Raw genomic sequence first — 16,548 nt, forward strand, 5'->3', positions numbered from 1 at the left:
CCTATATAGGCTCTTAATCACACATTTACTCACATGCTGTCTGTCTTTTCACATTTACACTCATACAGACTTTCAATCGCACAATTACATACATGCTGTCTCTTTCTCTCACACACATAGACTCATTTACACACTTATAAACATGTTCTCTCTTTCTCTCACTTACACACAGGCTCTCAATTACATACTCACATGCTCTCTCACCTACACCGGCTCTCAATCACACATAGACACACATGCTTTCTCTCTTACTTATACACACAGGCTCTTAATCATTCATACACAAGATCTCTCTCACATACAGATTCAATCATTCATGCTATCTCTCTCACACACAGGATTTTGGTCACACACAGGCTCTCAATCACACACACACTCTTTCACACAAACAGGTTTTTAATCACACACTTACACATACAAGCTCTCAATCACTCACATCCATGCTATCTCGCATACAGGTTCTCAAACACATATGCTTGCTCACTCACTCATTATCTCTCTCCCCCACCAAACTAGCAACTGCAGCAGCCTCCTCCATTTCCTGCCTTAGCAGCAGTAGCAGCCTCCTCCACTTCCAGCCCTTGCGGACTCGAGAAAGGACTCCAATCCGCCGCGGGGGCTGATGTTGCTCCTCTTTTGCTCCGCGCCGCGGTGCACTTCTTCAGGCCGCATCTCTCTTCTTCGGGCTGATGGTGCAAGTACTAGCATGGTCTGTTCTTCCCATGCGCATGGCCAATGCATACCACTTCCTCTTCCGAGCTGCGGGGGGTGGGAAGAGGAGACCATTCTGGTGCCGCTGACTCCAGCTCTCCTGCCATGTTCAATCTGGGCTATCAACATTTTAAGCCCGGGCGGAGGATGAGTTCCTATTTCAATGGGGCAGGAGGAGCAGCTGGATCAGGAGGGGAGCGGGAAGTGTGGCGACACACCTGTGAGTGCTTGGCGACACACTGGTGTATCGTGACATACCGGTTGAGAACCACTGCTTTAGACCATGGTCCTTTCCATGTCTGCACTGCCTGCCCCATGGAGGTTGGTGTGCCTCACAACATTTTTGATAATGTAGACGTGAGTTTGGCTGGATAAGATTGGGAAACACAGCTCTTTCAGTCAGTGCTCATGCTGTCAAGGGATACTGTGCTAAGATATCATCTTTACAATTACATATTAATCCAAGATCTGTTCTGCTCTGTTGATAGTAAATACCTCATGGAAGTTTATTTATGTTATTCTTGTTATCATGGCTAAATTCCATCACGCATTCTACAATCTGGTCTGTAGAAAAACCCTGATTAGTTGTAGAAAAATTCTAAGCCATCTGATCTATCCTTTATTAGATAGTCCTGGGGGAATTCTGCATTACCGCAAAATGCAGAATTTGCGCAGAATTCCCCCCCCCCCCCCCCCCCCCGTGCAGAAATGGCAGAGGAGACCTCAACATGCCACGAACAGAGCGAGTGCCATTCGCGGTGAAGATGAAGGCTGAGGGTATGAGAGAGAGCAGGGGAGGTAAGAAAGCAGGGGGATGTGAGAGAGACCAGGGGGGTTAAGCAGGGGAATGTGAGAAAGAACATGGGATTGAGAGAGACCGGGGGGTGCTTGAGTGTGGGTGCCAGAGAGAGGTAGCCTATATGAGGAGATTGTGAAGGAGTGTGGATGTGTGTGAGAGATTGGGAGCTGGTGTGTATGAAAAAAGGACGTGTGTAGGAAAAAGAGATTGTGAGTATGTGAGGATGCTAGCCTATGTGAAGGGATTGTGTATGTGTGAGAGAGAGCCTGTGTGAAGGGGTGTGTGAGAGAGAGTCATAGGTAGCCTGTGTGAGAGTGTATGCGTGAGGGAGAAAGGGAGCTTGTGTGGGTGTACTGTGCATGCAAGAGAGAGGGACCCTGTATAAGGGGATGTGTGTGTGCGAGAGAAAGGGACTCTGAATCAGGGGATGTTTGTGTGCCAGAGAGTGAGGGATCCTGTATGAGGGTGTGTCTATGTGCACTAGAGAGAGGAAGCATGTGTGTGAGAGAGAGAGGGATAGAGGGATCCTGTGAGAGGGGCAGAACTGAGAACGGGGTCAAACTCTGGGAGTGGTGATAGAGTGGAAGGAGTTGAGCCTAGAGGTAGAGGGGAGAGATGCTGACAGGTAGAGGAATTGGGGCCTGAGACAGCAAAGTGGCCAGGGGAGTAGGGAAAGTGAGTGGAAGAGACACTCTTATAGTGAATTTCTAGGGAAAATCTGCTCAAAATATTTAAAATTCTTCATCTTTAAGTAATAACTTTTTTTCTGTATTAATTTAAAATGTAATTACCGTATTTTTCGCTCCATAAGACGCACCTGACTATAAGACGCACCTAGGATTCAGAGGGGGAAAATAAAAAAAAAAAATTTGTGCTAAACCGGCTCTGCGTCTGGGCGTCTTATGGAGCAAATTAGGGGAGTGCATAGTTTGTTTTTTTTCTCCCCATTTTGTTTTCGGGTCTGGGGAGGGCCATTTCGGTCCACTCCCCAGATCAGAAAACTTTTCTTTCTCTGGGAACCCCTCCCCCCCAAAAAAAACCCCCATCCCAACCCTTTAAATTAACAACCCCCACCCTCCTGACCCCCCCAAGACCTGCCGACTTAATTTACTACAACCCCCACCCTCCTGACCCCCCCCCAAGACCTGCCGACTTAATTTACTACAACCCCCCACCCTCCTGACCCCCCAAGACCTGCCGACTTAATTTACTACAACCCCCCACCCTCCTGACCCCCCCAAGACCTGCCGACTTAATTTACTACAACCCCCCACCCTCCTGACCCCCCCAAGACCTGCCGACTTAATTTACTACAACCCCCCACCCTCCTGACCCCCCCAAGACCTGCCGACTTAATTTACTGCAACCCCCCACCCTCCTGACCCCCCCCAAGACCTGCCGACTTAATTTACTACAAACCCCCCACCCTCCTGACTCCCCCAAGACCTGCCGACTTAATTTACTACAACCCCCCCCTCCTGACCCCCCCCCAAGACCTGCCAAACGTCCCTGGTAGTCCAGCTGGGGTCCAGGAGCGGTCCGGGAACGATCTCCTAGGCTTCGGCCGTCGGCTGCCAGTAAACAAAATGGCGCCGATGGCCCTTTGCCCTCACTATGTCACTGAGACCGACCAATAGCAGCGGTCGGTCCCAGTGACATAGTGAGGGCAAAGGGCCGTCGGCGCCATTTTGTTTACTGGCAGCCGACGGCCCACGCCCAGGAGATCGTTCCCGGACCCCCGCTGGACCACCAGGGATGTTTGGAAGGTCTTGGGGGGGTCAGGAGGGTGGGGGGTTGTAGTAAATTAAGTCGGCAGGTCTTGGGGGGGTCAGGAGGGTGGGGGGTTGTAGTAAATTAAGTTGGCAGGTCTTGGGGGAGTCAGGAGGGTGGGGGGGTTTGTTAGATTTTATTTTTTTTTTAATATTCGCTCCATAAGACGCACATACATTCCCCCCCCCCCCCCCCCCACTTTTGGGGGGAAAAAAGTGCGTCTTATGGAGCGAAAAATACGGTACTTAAAGACTGTCAGGTAAATTGTGTTATTTTGAATAACACAATTTCCTAGCGTGTAGCCAGATGGACTCAGAACAAATGGGTATAGTGTGCTCGTGCTAGCAGTTGGAGACGGATCTGACGTCAGCACGGGTACATATACCCCCACAGGAAGTGTAGCAACTCAGTAATTTCCGTCTCCAAAGCAGTTTGGAGAGCCTGCACGCTCGCAGAGCGTGTTTTCCAATACTACTTTCTATATTCTACTTACTAAATTTCTACAGGAACATCGAGCCCCGCACTCCTGCGGTGATACCCTCGGGTCCCTCCCCCAGTTGAGTTTCCCGGGGTGATTTCCGCGATCCCTCGGAGGTCTAGGCCTCGGTCCGGTGGCCGAATCGCGGCAGGGATCTAGCCCCCGAGCGAGAAGGGCTCGGGTTGGGCTGAGAGGCGCCTTGGTCCCGGCGTGAACCTAGAGGCAGCGGGTGCATTTCCTCAAGCGTGGCGGTGAAGGTATTTCCCCTCTCCCCCCGCAGCCGGAGACCGCTCGGGTTCCAACCGGGAAGCGCCGAGGATCAGGTAAGGCGTACATCTCTTGCTTTTGGTCTCCGAGGTACGAGGATCGGCGGCGTTGCCTGCAGGCGGCACACCGTGGAGGTCGCCATTTTGTCGCCCTTGGTCAGGTATTCAGCGCCCATGATAGGCACCTGTATATGATTCAGCGCATATTGTATATCATTGAGCGTATATTGCTGACCGCATACTAATGAGCGCATATTGGATATTATTGAGCGTATATTGCTGACCACATACTAATGAGCGCATATTGGATATCATTGAGCGTATATTGCTGACCGCATATTATTGAGCGCATATTGTATTGAGCGTATATTGCTGCCACGTATTATTGAGCGCCTGTTGTATTACGCGCATATTGCTGCCACATATTATTGAGCGCCTGTTGTATTAAGCGCATATTGCTGCCACATATTATTGAGCGCTTGTTGTATTAAGCGCATATTGCTGCCGCGTATTATTGAGCGCCTGTTGTATTACGTGCATATTGCTGCCGCATATTATTGAGCGCATATTGTATTCAGCGCTACATTCGCAAGCCGCGATGGAACATTCGAACGCCCCAGCGTCTCCTGCGGCGGCGCCTCCTGATTCTGGCATAAAAGCTCTCGGCCTCTGCTCAGCATGCCAGCTTAGAGCCACGCACAGCGAAGAGCCAGACTCCCTTTGTGCCCAATGTGAGGAGGCAGTGGGAGCCTCGGACCAGGACCAGTCTCAACCGAGGTTTGCTGGCAGTTCCCCAGGGGCCACCCCGGATCTAGCGGGCAGTCTCGACCAACCTGGGATCCCGAGGGACCTGGTACCCCGACGACTAGAGACCGCTTCCATTTCCTGGGTGGATCTCTTTAAGGGGATCCATGCCTTTGTACAGATGCAATCAGCTTCCCGCCCAGGCCCTGCTGCCGCTCCAGCTGATCCTGCCCCTGGACCTTCGCGCCCTTATCGTGGGCACCCGCCTCCGAGCACTCCGGTTCAGGCGGACCCTGATGTCTTGGAGGACGAGTCCGAACCCCCTGAGGAGGGGGAACTTCCCTCGGGGATTGAGCCATATCGAACCATGAGGCGGTTCTTTCCCAAGGAAGATCTCCCTGACCTGGTATCTCAGTGCCTGGCGGAGTTGGCTATTACAGGTCTCAGCACTACGGTGCCCTCTACGCAGAACCTCTGCTGGAAGGTCTTCGTCCTACAGCCCGCTATTTTCCCTTCTTGCAAGCAGCACAGCAACTGATAGATTTGGAATGGGCTGCACCAGCGGCCTCATTCAAAGGGGGGTCGGGCCCTGACGGGCATGTACCCCCTGGAACCGGCAATCAAGGAGATGCTGGCATGCCCTCAGGTGGACGCCTTGGTTAGCGCTGTGGTCAAGCGCACTACCATTCCAGTTGAAGGGGGGCGGCCCTCAAGGAGCCTCATGACCGGTGACTGGACGCCATCCTGAAACAGACCTTTGAGGTGGCAGCTCTATCTTTGCAGATCGCAACCTGCTGCTGTTTGTCACAGGTCAGGAACAATGCTCCGGCAGCAGACATGGAGTCAGCTCTCTCGTTCCTCACGGATGCCGCATCCGACCTAGTCCGTACAACAGCAAAGGGGGTCTCATCCTCCAGAGGTAGAAGCTCCCAGCGCTTCACTCCCTATAGGAGTCGCTACCAGGCACCTCGTCGTCAGGCCAGGAACCAGTCCTTTCGGACCAAGCAGCATAAGAGGGGAGCCGGCTCGGGTTCACGGCCTGGCCACGCCTCCCAATGAGAATCAGCCGATCCATCTGGGGGACGGAGCCATAGGGGGCAGGTTAACCCTCTTCTACCCCAGATGGGTTGAGATTACGTCGGACCAGTGGGTCCTCGCCATCATCCGAGAGGGGTATTATCTGGACTTCCATCACCTCCCTCCGGACAGGTTTGTGGAATCTTCGTGTCCATTACACAAGAAGGCGGCATTGGAAGCCACCCTGGCGAGGCTCCTGTCCTTGAAAGCCATAATCCCAGTACCTGCATGGGAAATGGATTCTGGGCACTATTCCATTTATTTCATGGTACCCAAGAAAGAGGGCACTTTCCGGCCCGTACTGGACCTCAAGTCAGTCAATCGATACTTAAGGATCCCGAGGTTTCGCATGGAAACTCTGCGCTCAGTCAAGACCGCAGTACAGCCAGGAGAATTCCTCATGGCCTTAGACTTGTCAGAAGCCTACCTGCATATCCCGATCCATGCGGATCATCAGCGCTACCTACGCTTCAAGGTTCTGGGACAACACTTCCAATTCCGGGCTCTGCCCTTGGGGTTAGCCACGGCGCCGCGGACCTTCACCAAGGTGGTCGTAGTGGTAGCAGCGGCGCTCAGACGGGAAGGAATCCTTGTCCATCCCTACCTAGATGATTGGCTGATCAGGGCGAAATCACGAGAGGAGAGCCATCGGGCAACCAACAGAGTGATCGCCCTTCTGGAAAGCCTGGGATGGGTAGTCAACCTCAACAAGAGTTGCCTACAGCCTTCCCAATCACTGGAATACCTAGGAGTCCAGTTCGACACCCAGGCAGACAAAGTCAGTCTCACTACCAAGAGAAGGTTAAAACTTCAGATGCGTCTCCAGTCCTTGATGGGAGCCAGCCGGCCCATAACTTGGGACTATCTGCAGGTTCTCAGCCTCATGGCATCCACCCTGGAAGTGGTACCCTGGGCAAGGGCCCATACGAGACCTCTACAACGCTCCCTGCTCTCTCGCTGGAGCCCTCGCTTCCGGAATTATTCCGTGCATCTACCTCTGCCAGCCAGAGTGCGGACCCAGTTACGGTGGTGGTTGCAGTCCAACCACACGGGCAGGGGGTCGAGGATGTCCTCCCCCACGTGGATTCTGCTCACCACAGATGCCAGCCTGAGCGGATGGGGAGCACACTGCGAAGAACTCACCGCACAAGGGCGGTGGGACAGAGAAGAGTCAGGGTGGAACATCAACCGTCTAGAGGCACGGGCAGTCCGGTTGGCCTGCCTGCCACTTACTCACAGACTGCGGAACAGGGCAGTCAGAGTGATGTCCGACAACGCCACCATGGTGGCATACATCAACCGTCAGGGCGGAACCAGAAGCCGACAGGTATCCCTAGAGATAGCCCCGCTGATGGCTTGGGCAGAGGCGAATCTTCAGGACATCTCCACCGTCCACATTGCCGGGAAGGACAACACCATGGCAGACTTCCTCAGCAGAGAAAGCCTAAATCCGGGGGAATGGCAGCTGTCCCCCACAGCCTTCCAGATGATTGTGGATCAGTGGGGGATTCCGGACATGGACTTACTAGCGGACAGGTCCAATGCTCAAGTACCCAGATACTTCAGCCGCAAGCGAGATCCGTTCTCTCACGGGATCGACGCCCTGGTTCAGCCATGGCCTCCAGGGACTCTGCTATACGCTTTTCCTCCGTGGCCTCTGCTGGGCGCCCTTATCCACAAGATTCAGAAGCACCGGGGCCTAGTTCTTCTAGTGGCACCAGACTGGCCAAGAAGACCCTGGTACGCGGACATGAGAAGACTACTGGCGGGGAACCCCTTCCCCTGCCTCCTCTCAGGGACCTGCTACGTCAAGGTCCCATCCTCCACGAGGATCCGGCTCAATTCTCTCTTACGGTCTGGCCATTGAGAGGGCTAGGCTGAGGAAAAGAGGTTACTCGGAGCCGGTGATAGATACTCTCCTCCGAGCTCGCAAGTTTTCCACATCCCTCACCTACGTAAGGATCTGGAGAGTATTTGAAGCCTGGTGCGATACTCATGGCACCAATCCACATGCGACCACTACCCCTATTGTTTTGGATTTTCTGCAGGATGGGCTTCAGAAGGGTCTCTCCCTAAGCTCCATCAAGGTTCAGGTGGCTGCGCTGTCCTGCTACGGTCCCAGGAGGGATGGCAAGTCCATTGCCACGCATCCAGATGTTTCTCGCTTCCTGAAAGGAGTCAAGCACATTCGTCCGCCACTGAAGTGGCCAGTGCCCCTGTGGAACCTCAACCTAGTTTTGGATTTCCTCGCGGGATCCACCTTCAGACCCCTTTGGGGCCTGTCTCTCCGTTCTCTAACTTTGAAGATGGTGTTTCTGCTGGCAGTGTGTTCAGCATGCCGCATCTCAGAGCTACAAGCGCTGTCCTGCCGTGATCCCTTTCTCAGAATCACTCCTGAGGCTATCCATCTTCGCACGGTTCCCTCCTTTCTACCTAAAGTAGTTTCACAATTTCACCTCAACCAAACCATATCCTTGCCTACCACGGCGGGTTTGAAGAAATCAGAAGAAGGGCGTTTACTACGCCATCTCGACATCGGCAGATTGCTGCCCAGATATCTGGAAATGACAGAAGAAGTACGAAAAACGGACCATCTGTTCGTCCTGCACAGCGGGAAGAAACAAGGAGAAGCGGCCTCTCGGCCCACCATCGCCCGCTGGATTAAAGAAGTTATCAGAGCGGCTTACGTAGAGGCCGGGAAGTCACCGCCTCTACAAGTCAAGGCTCATTCTACCAGAGCCCAAGCAGCATCTTGGGCAGAATCCAGGATGCTGTTGCCTGCAGAAATATGTAAAGCGGCGACATGGTCCTCCCTCCATACTTTCTCCAGGAACTACCGTCTGGATGTTCAGGCCAGGGAGGACACAGCATTTGTGAGGGCGGTCCTACGCGGTCCTCAGGCAGCCTCCCGCCCAGGCTGGGAGTAAAGCTTTTGTACATCCCATTTGTTCTGAGTCCATCTGGCTACACGCTAGGAAATGTTGAGATTACTTACCTGATAATCTCCTTTTCCTTAGTGTAGACAGATGGACTCAGCATCCCGCCTGGCTGCCGGTATACATGGGTTTCACCGATTCCAGGTAGGCCATGTCATTTTCTTACATAAGAGCGTCCCCTTTACCAGGTGTCGACGCCTTCCGGTTGTGAATGCTGGTGGTCTCCAGCTCCTATCAATCGGTCAGGAATCCTGTTTCACTAATTCATTGATCGTCAGTACACATACATCCATAACAGCTTTTGCAAGGAAGATTACTGAGTTGTCACACTTCCTGTGGGGGTATATGTACCCGTGCTGACGTCAGATCCGTCTCCAACTGCTAGCACGAGCACACTATACCCATTTGTTCTGAGTCCATCTGTCTACACTAAAGAAAAGGAGATTATCAGGTAAGTAATCTCAACATTTTGCAGAATTTTGCAGAATTTAAAGTTTTTTTGCGCAAAATTCCCTCAGGAGTAATTAGATACTTTATCGCACTTTGGATAAATGTACTACAGGAATGCATACAGAAATTCATGCAGAATGTTCCTTGAATGTACAAAAGTTTAGACATACATCAACTTTTTAAGCCTTTATTTCCATAGAACCTAAAGCTATAGTCAAAGGCAGTGAATCACCCAAATTGTTTTACAGTCAGAAGCTGTTTTCTCAGAAGTCCAATCTGTACCTGCAGCAATCAACATTTTTACAATTCTCCAAATCAAGCTTGAGTTTGAAGGGAGAAAAGCATTAAAAGATTTTTAAAACTACTTGTTATCAGATAGGTTGTCTATGTAGCAAGTCTAAGATTTCAATGTACCTGTCTAGGTCAATAAATAAATTTGACTAAATTATTTCTGTTTTTTCAATAACCAACACATTATTATCTACCTTCAATTTAATTTCAGATTTTAATGTACATTAGTCACAATCACTAGGGATGTGAATCGTTTTTCTGATGATTGAAAATATTGGAAGATATTTTCAAACTTGTCAAAATTTGGGGGGCCCCCGAACCCAATAGGAAAACCCCACAAAAATTTTTGTGGGGTTCTCTTATCATTTTGGGGGGGGGCGGGAAGAAAGGGCACTTAAAAATAAACCCCAAACCCACCCTGACCCTTTAAATTTAATTCTTTCGCATCCCCCACCCTCCCGACCCCCCCAAAATTTTTAGAGTACCTGGTGGTCCAGTGTGGGTCCCGGGAGCGATCTCCCGCTCTCAGGCCGTCGGCTGCCACTAATCAAAATGGCGCCAATGGCCCTTTGCCCTTAGCGGGCCATCCATTGCTCCTACCATGTGACAGGGGCCGGCCAATGGCACGGATACCCTGTCACATGCTAAGGGCAAAGGGCCATTGGCGCCATTTTGATTAGTGGCAGCCGACGGCCCAAGAGCGGGAGATCGCTCCCGGGACCCCCGCTGGACCACCAGGTATTTTAAAAATTTGGGTGGGGGGGGTCAGGAGGGTGGGGGATGCGAAAGAATTAAATTTAAAGGGTCGGGTGGGGTTTTTTTTCGGCACGACACAGCCGATTAAAACGGGTAAGAATCACGGGAACGAAGATTTCCCGCAGTTTTTACCCGAACACGATACCGGAAACGAGTCCGGTACCAATTTACATCCCTAACAATCACTGCTCTCCTTATACGCAGATAATTTAAAACTCATATTCATATTGGTACTTCCCAATTTCAGATATACATATAACTTCTGTTTGTTTTAAACACAGTTGATACATTCGAAGGACAAGCTGTTATTAGTATGACAAAAATGATCCCAAGTCAAATTTTGCATTGTGTACACTCTGTTTCCTGAGTCATTACTTTTATCAACTACTCTGAATACTGATGAAGTTTTTAAACATTTTGGTGCTTTTGAATGCAAGTATCAAAAGGAGAAATTACTACTCATCTGATAATTTTCTTTCCTCTAATGAAGGCAGGCCAATCCCCACAAGTGGGTTATGCACCTCTACCAGCAGATGGAGACAGAGTAAAAGTTGATATCACAGATATATAGCCCTGCCCCATCGTCAACCCACCAGTATTCTCTAGAAAAGCCAAACTGTGGACAATGATTATACTTTAAAATGATTATTAACAATCAACATCATGCTTCCAACCAATAGAGAACATTGCATGCAGACCAAAGAATTAACGTTCACTAAACTGAGGGACCGGTTAAAATACTTACTACTCTGCAATGCCCACACCTAAAAAGCAAACCAAAGGCAAAAAATCAGCAGCTAAGGGCAAGATGGGGATTGGCTTGCCTTCATTAGAGGAAAGAAAATGATCAAGTAAGCAGTAATTTCTCCTTCCTTTGCATTCAGGCAGGCCAATTCCCACAAGTGGAATGTTCCAAAGCAACTCCCAAACAGGATGGGAGGCTGCCTGCAGTCAACCCCGCCCATGTGACGACTTTGCGCTTCAGAGTCCTAACATCCAAGCGGTAAAACCTGGTATGCAAGGAAGACGAAATTGGTACCCTGGTAAACTCAGCCGGAGATGATAACCAAGGCTTCACCCACAATACCACCTGGGCTCTAATGGAATACACTCTAAGTCGCTTAGAAAAAGGAATCTTGTAATCCATACAGGAGGCCGTGATAATATCCTTTTTCCAACGGGCTATAGTTGCTCGCGTTGTCGGTTCCCCTTGTGTACCTCCACCATGGAGCAGGAACAATCGAGCAGACTTCCTGACAAGCTTAGAAGCCTCCAACCATCACCTCAGATGCCACTTGACATCCAAGGCACACAAGAGGCAATATTCACTCTCATCTCTATTCCTGTCCAGCAGCTGCACCATTCCCGGAGTCATACGTAGAAAAAACTATCTCTGAGAGAATTAGCTTCAAGGAGAGGCTATGTAGTGGTTGAAAAGAAGAACCCGCCAAGAATCCAGAACCAGATTAAGATTCCACAAGGACCACCAGGGGAGGACAAAGATTCTTAACTCCCTTCAAGAACTGAGACACATCCGGAGGGGAAGACTAAGACCCTCCATCAACTCGCCCCCTAGAAGAGATGAGAGCTGCCACGTGAAACTTCCAAAATTAATGGAATTTCCATTTTGATAGGCTGAGGACTTTGCTCTTCACACCAGGCCTTGAAAACACTCCCAAACTCTAACATAAGCCAAAGGCATAGAAAATGTTCCAGCCCAGAGCAAGGTGGAATAACTACAACAATCAAAGGGCAAAATAGATCGTCAACTAGAATGGGACCCTACCACAACAGATCCATCCAGGTCGGCCGTTTGAGAGGACTGCCTACCAGCAGTCGCCACAATCCGGCATACCATGGCCTCTGGACTAATCCAGAGCCACCAGAATCATGGTTTTGGTCTGGCTTATGATCTTTCGAACAACCCTACCTAATAGTGGCCATGGCAGGAAGGCATATAGCCCCCCCACCCCCACCCCATGGCTCTGCTGGAACGAGAACATCAATATGCAGAGCTTTTGAATCCTGTCTGCAACTGAAGAACCATGGAACTTTGCGTTGGCTGAAGTTGCCAGCAAATCCAGAAATGGGCGACCCCAGCACACCACCATGAATGGAAAGGCTTCATTTGACAACTCCCACTCTCCAGGGTCCAAGGCCCGACTGCTGAAAAACATGGCCTTACATTGCCCTTTGCAGCAATGTGGGAGGCGAATCAGTCCAGAAGATGTTGCTCTGACCATACAATGACTGTATCCATTTGCTCTGACACCTGAGGTCTCTTGGTTCTACTGGAATGGTGGTCTGCTTAGACATAGAACGCTCCAGTGCTTCCACCTTCAGAAAACATAACTTGTTACCGGTTCCAAGGGGGACAGAGCTGCCAAAGCACACACCCCTTTAAGGTTTGCTTCTGGAGCATTCCATACAAGGGCAATCAACTCTTGAATTGTATCCAGGAGGGGAAAGAAACATAATGACATAATGCTTGTGTAGGGTGACCAAAAAGAGATCTGTCTTTTGCGCACCCAGCCACATCAAGCGGCTTCAGAGATAACAGACTCGGTAATTCAACACTTTGAAAAGAAACGGAGCAGATAACTATGTGGCTCTAAATCTGGAGGAATTTCCCCCTCATCCAGAAAAAAACCCCCAAATCCTCATCAGAATCATCTGTAACCACATCCTCCTGCATATCATCACGGACCCCTGTTCCGCGGTGCTTGCACATGGTGACAAATAACTGGGAACCCTGAGTAGGCGACCCTGCATGGAAAGTATTGCTGTCTCTGCTGGGTGCCCCTGCAGAAATGTTCGAGGTCTCTGGAACCAACTGAAGAAGGGAAATTCTTCAATGAGCCGCCTTCAGCTCCAATCCCCCCTGACCAAGGAGATGGCCCAGCATCCAGGCAGCACTAGCATAGACTTGCAGAAATCCTAAGCTGTATTGCCCTTATATGGCAAGCAGCACAAATCACTAGACGTTAGATTTCTCTGTCACTGGCACCATACCGCCTCGCTTTTCTTGTGTGCCCAAATAAAAAATGCACTCACACTCCCAGTAAATTCACACTCAAGAAGGAGTCTATGTGTGAGTCGGTGTTCAGTATGCACTTAAGTCGGCATTCAATACATGCTTAAGGAGACGCTCAGTATGTGCTTAATCTGGCAGTCAGTACTAGAGATGTGCATTCGTTTTTGCCGAATTGGAAAATTGCAACGAAATTGTCCAATTCAGCATGTTTCAGGGAGCCCGAAAAAAATCAGGATTTTCCTTTTTTTTCGCAAAAATTCATTTTTCTGATTAGTGCACACTAACGGGAGTCAGTGCGCACTAACTCCCCGTTAGTGCGCGCTAACTCCTGTTAGCTTGCACTAACAAAAAGTAACAAAAAGAAACAAAATCTAACGGTTTTTGTTAGTGCACGCTAACAGGAGTTAGCGCGCACTAACTAAAAATCGATTTTTCGCGAAAAAAAAGACCCGAACCGAAAAAAGACGACATTTTCCATGGCAGCCGAAAAACGAAGAACGACACGAACACAAATAACGATGCACATCTCTAGTCAGTACACACTTAAGTAGGTGCTCAGTACGCACTCAGGTCAGTACTCAGTATGCACTCAAGTCAGTACTAAGTCCCAAATAGGCGCCCTGCAAATATAGGACTCAGCCTTGTGCACACAAGTAGGCAAGCACGTACGCATCTATATCACCACACCACTGTGTGGCAAGCATATGCACAAACAAGCATACAAAAATGCCAACATGGCCTACCACACAGCTCAAAGAAGCAAGTCTGGGAGCAGGACCTAGCCAGAGGCTACTCAACCCGCTGTGCCTGCGCCATCACCGCACCTCACTAAACTCCCCAGAGAAATGAGAGAGAAAAAAGAAAAGATGCTGACCACTCATGCAGAACACTCAAACTGAGGGAGAAAAATCCAGTAAGGAAGGATTAGGGGAAATAAAACCTCCCTACTCTCTATCCTTCTTCTTTTTTTTACCACCTAAGCTCAGCCATCCACCCTGGCTGAGAATATGACCGGGTCTCCAGCCACAGGGGGGAGGATAAAAGCCTTTCACCCGTTGAGCCTCCCTCATCCTTCAATCACTTCACCCCTTTTTTCTTTTTTTTAGACCCATGCCCAAAATGACTGCCAGGCACTCAACTGAGGGAGGGACCCAATGCAATAAACTTCTTTTTTCTCAATCTTCATCTTTTTTACTACAAGCAATCCCCAGTAGGGAAATGTATGTCCACCATCTGCTGGAGACGGAGAATACTGGCAGGCTGATGTCAAGGCAGAGCTATATATCCGTGACATCAGCTTTTACTCTGTCGCTATCTGTTGGTAGAGGTGAATAACCCACTTGTGGGGATTGGCCTGCCTGAGTGCAGAGGAAGTGCTTATGTGGTGATTAAATCTATCCATCCAGAGGCACAATTATTTGCATGCCAGTGAACCAATTAGGATGAAATTTGTGGGAAGGTCAACCAGGGTCCTGGAGTCAACCCTATTGAAAATGACCTTGACCTGATAATGGTGAGGCCATTTTCAATAGGGCAATAGCTGGAAAATGTTCCAAATATATTCATATGCATGGTTTGTTTTCCCTTAATTTATGTCTGTAGCTATGTCTGTAGCTAAAAGTAATAAGTGAACTAATTTTGTAACAAGCATGAGGTTGAGAATTGTATAAATGCTTAAATAGAGACACCTATTTTTCAAATAGGTTGGGTAATTTATTGTCTGTTACCTAGATGGTCTGTATGCATAAGGCCTGTTTCCAATTTTATAAAAATAAAGGTCTGAAATGTAACTTGTATGAAGGATAGGGGAAAGAGGTGATTGTATGGAGCACTATGGGTGAATTTTGAATTGTGAAGATTCCAAGACACCATCCTTTTAATAATATACACTCATTGCAATCATAGCATGTGTTATATTCAGTCATATTCAGTTGATCAGAAATGTTATTTAAACTGCATTATAAATGGATCTGTTATCTATACAGTACTGTACAATATAAGCAATCAGAATGCCAATAAAATTAACACATGACTAATTATATATGAATGCATTGATTACTGTACCTGTAATGCTTAATCAGTCTGAAAATAGTTCTGCTTGGATTGCTGTAGTAATTCTGTATAGACTTTTGCCTTGCACAGCTTGCATTTCCTTGGAAGATTACCTGGAGAAAGATATAAAGCAACTCTTGGCAAAGTTCCACATTTGCATTAACCCTAGTAAGAGTACAAACAAAAAGGGGTGTGGGGGAGATAAATGCAGTATGACTGCAGTTAGTTGTGTACTTACTTAGGAGAGATATTTTGGGATAGATAAATAAATGGAAATTATATATAGACAAACAGAGCTGGAAAGATGGCCAGGCAAATCAGTGTATAGACTGATAGACAGAAGGACAGATTGAAACAGAATACAGATTGATTTGGTTGGTTTCGATAAACAGTTCATGTTGCTGTAGCAATTCTAACACTGGAAAGCCTATGCAGTAATCAGCTTTGATGCTTGTTCTTGTTATATATTTCTGCTCTAATGAAGCATGAATGTAACATAAAAGTACCAAGATTTTCTCAAAAACAGCTGCACTTAAATAATTTCATTATGTCATAGTAAGATTAGCAAAAGGATACACTTTTCCCTATAGCTCTGACAGCTCCAAAAGTAAAACAGCTGAAAGGAAGGGGAAAATAAGCTATATTCATGACACTTATCTCTGGAGAAATGGGAGTCTAACAAATGTAATTACCTTGTCTATAAATATCACACCCGTGACTTGTCTGAGGTAGACTTATCATCATCTTGCACCCTTCTAATGTTTTTCAAATAGCAAATCCTTTAATACTATAACATTTTGCAAATTTAAGTGCAAATTATGTCAAAATAAAATTCAATGGCAGAAACCACTGTTTCTCAGAGACAAGTTATTTTAAAAGGTGCTACAGTCTGTGTTGGATTACTGAAGATGTGATAAATCATATTCTCTTTCTACAGAGAGGGTTCTGCATTGTCAGAAGGATTGAATAGAGAGAGGGCTAGATAGTGAGACAGAACTACAGGAAAAAAGAAAGGGAGGGGAGAGAGAAAATGAGTATCATATTAACAAAATAATATATGTAAAAAAACCCTCTTGTTTAGAATTTAATGTTATATAAAACTACTTGTGTTACATACATACTTTAAGAGAATCTGACCTAAAAATTATAATTAAGCTTGGGCGAAAACTGATAATGGCTTAAAT

General features: G+C 48.2%; 1 long non-coding RNA gene across 1 annotated transcript in view; it reads right to left on the reverse strand.

The window, feature by feature from the left end:
* Nucleotides 1-15,473, reverse strand: part of LOC115089820 — a 32,132-nt gene extending 16,659 nt beyond the window's left edge. Inside the window, exon 1 of the long non-coding RNA XR_003856244.1 lies at nt 15,377-15,473. This is a non-coding gene — a long non-coding RNA (uncharacterized LOC115089820). The remainder of the gene's footprint in view (nt 1-15,376) is intronic.
* Nucleotides 15,474-16,548: the final 1,075 nt, after the last annotated feature.

Source organism: Rhinatrema bivittatum, chromosome 4, assembly GCF_901001135.1.
Source record: "Rhinatrema bivittatum chromosome 4, aRhiBiv1.1, whole genome shotgun sequence".
In the NCBI taxonomy this organism is placed as follows: domain Eukaryota; kingdom Metazoa; phylum Chordata; class Amphibia; order Gymnophiona; family Rhinatrematidae; genus Rhinatrema; species Rhinatrema bivittatum.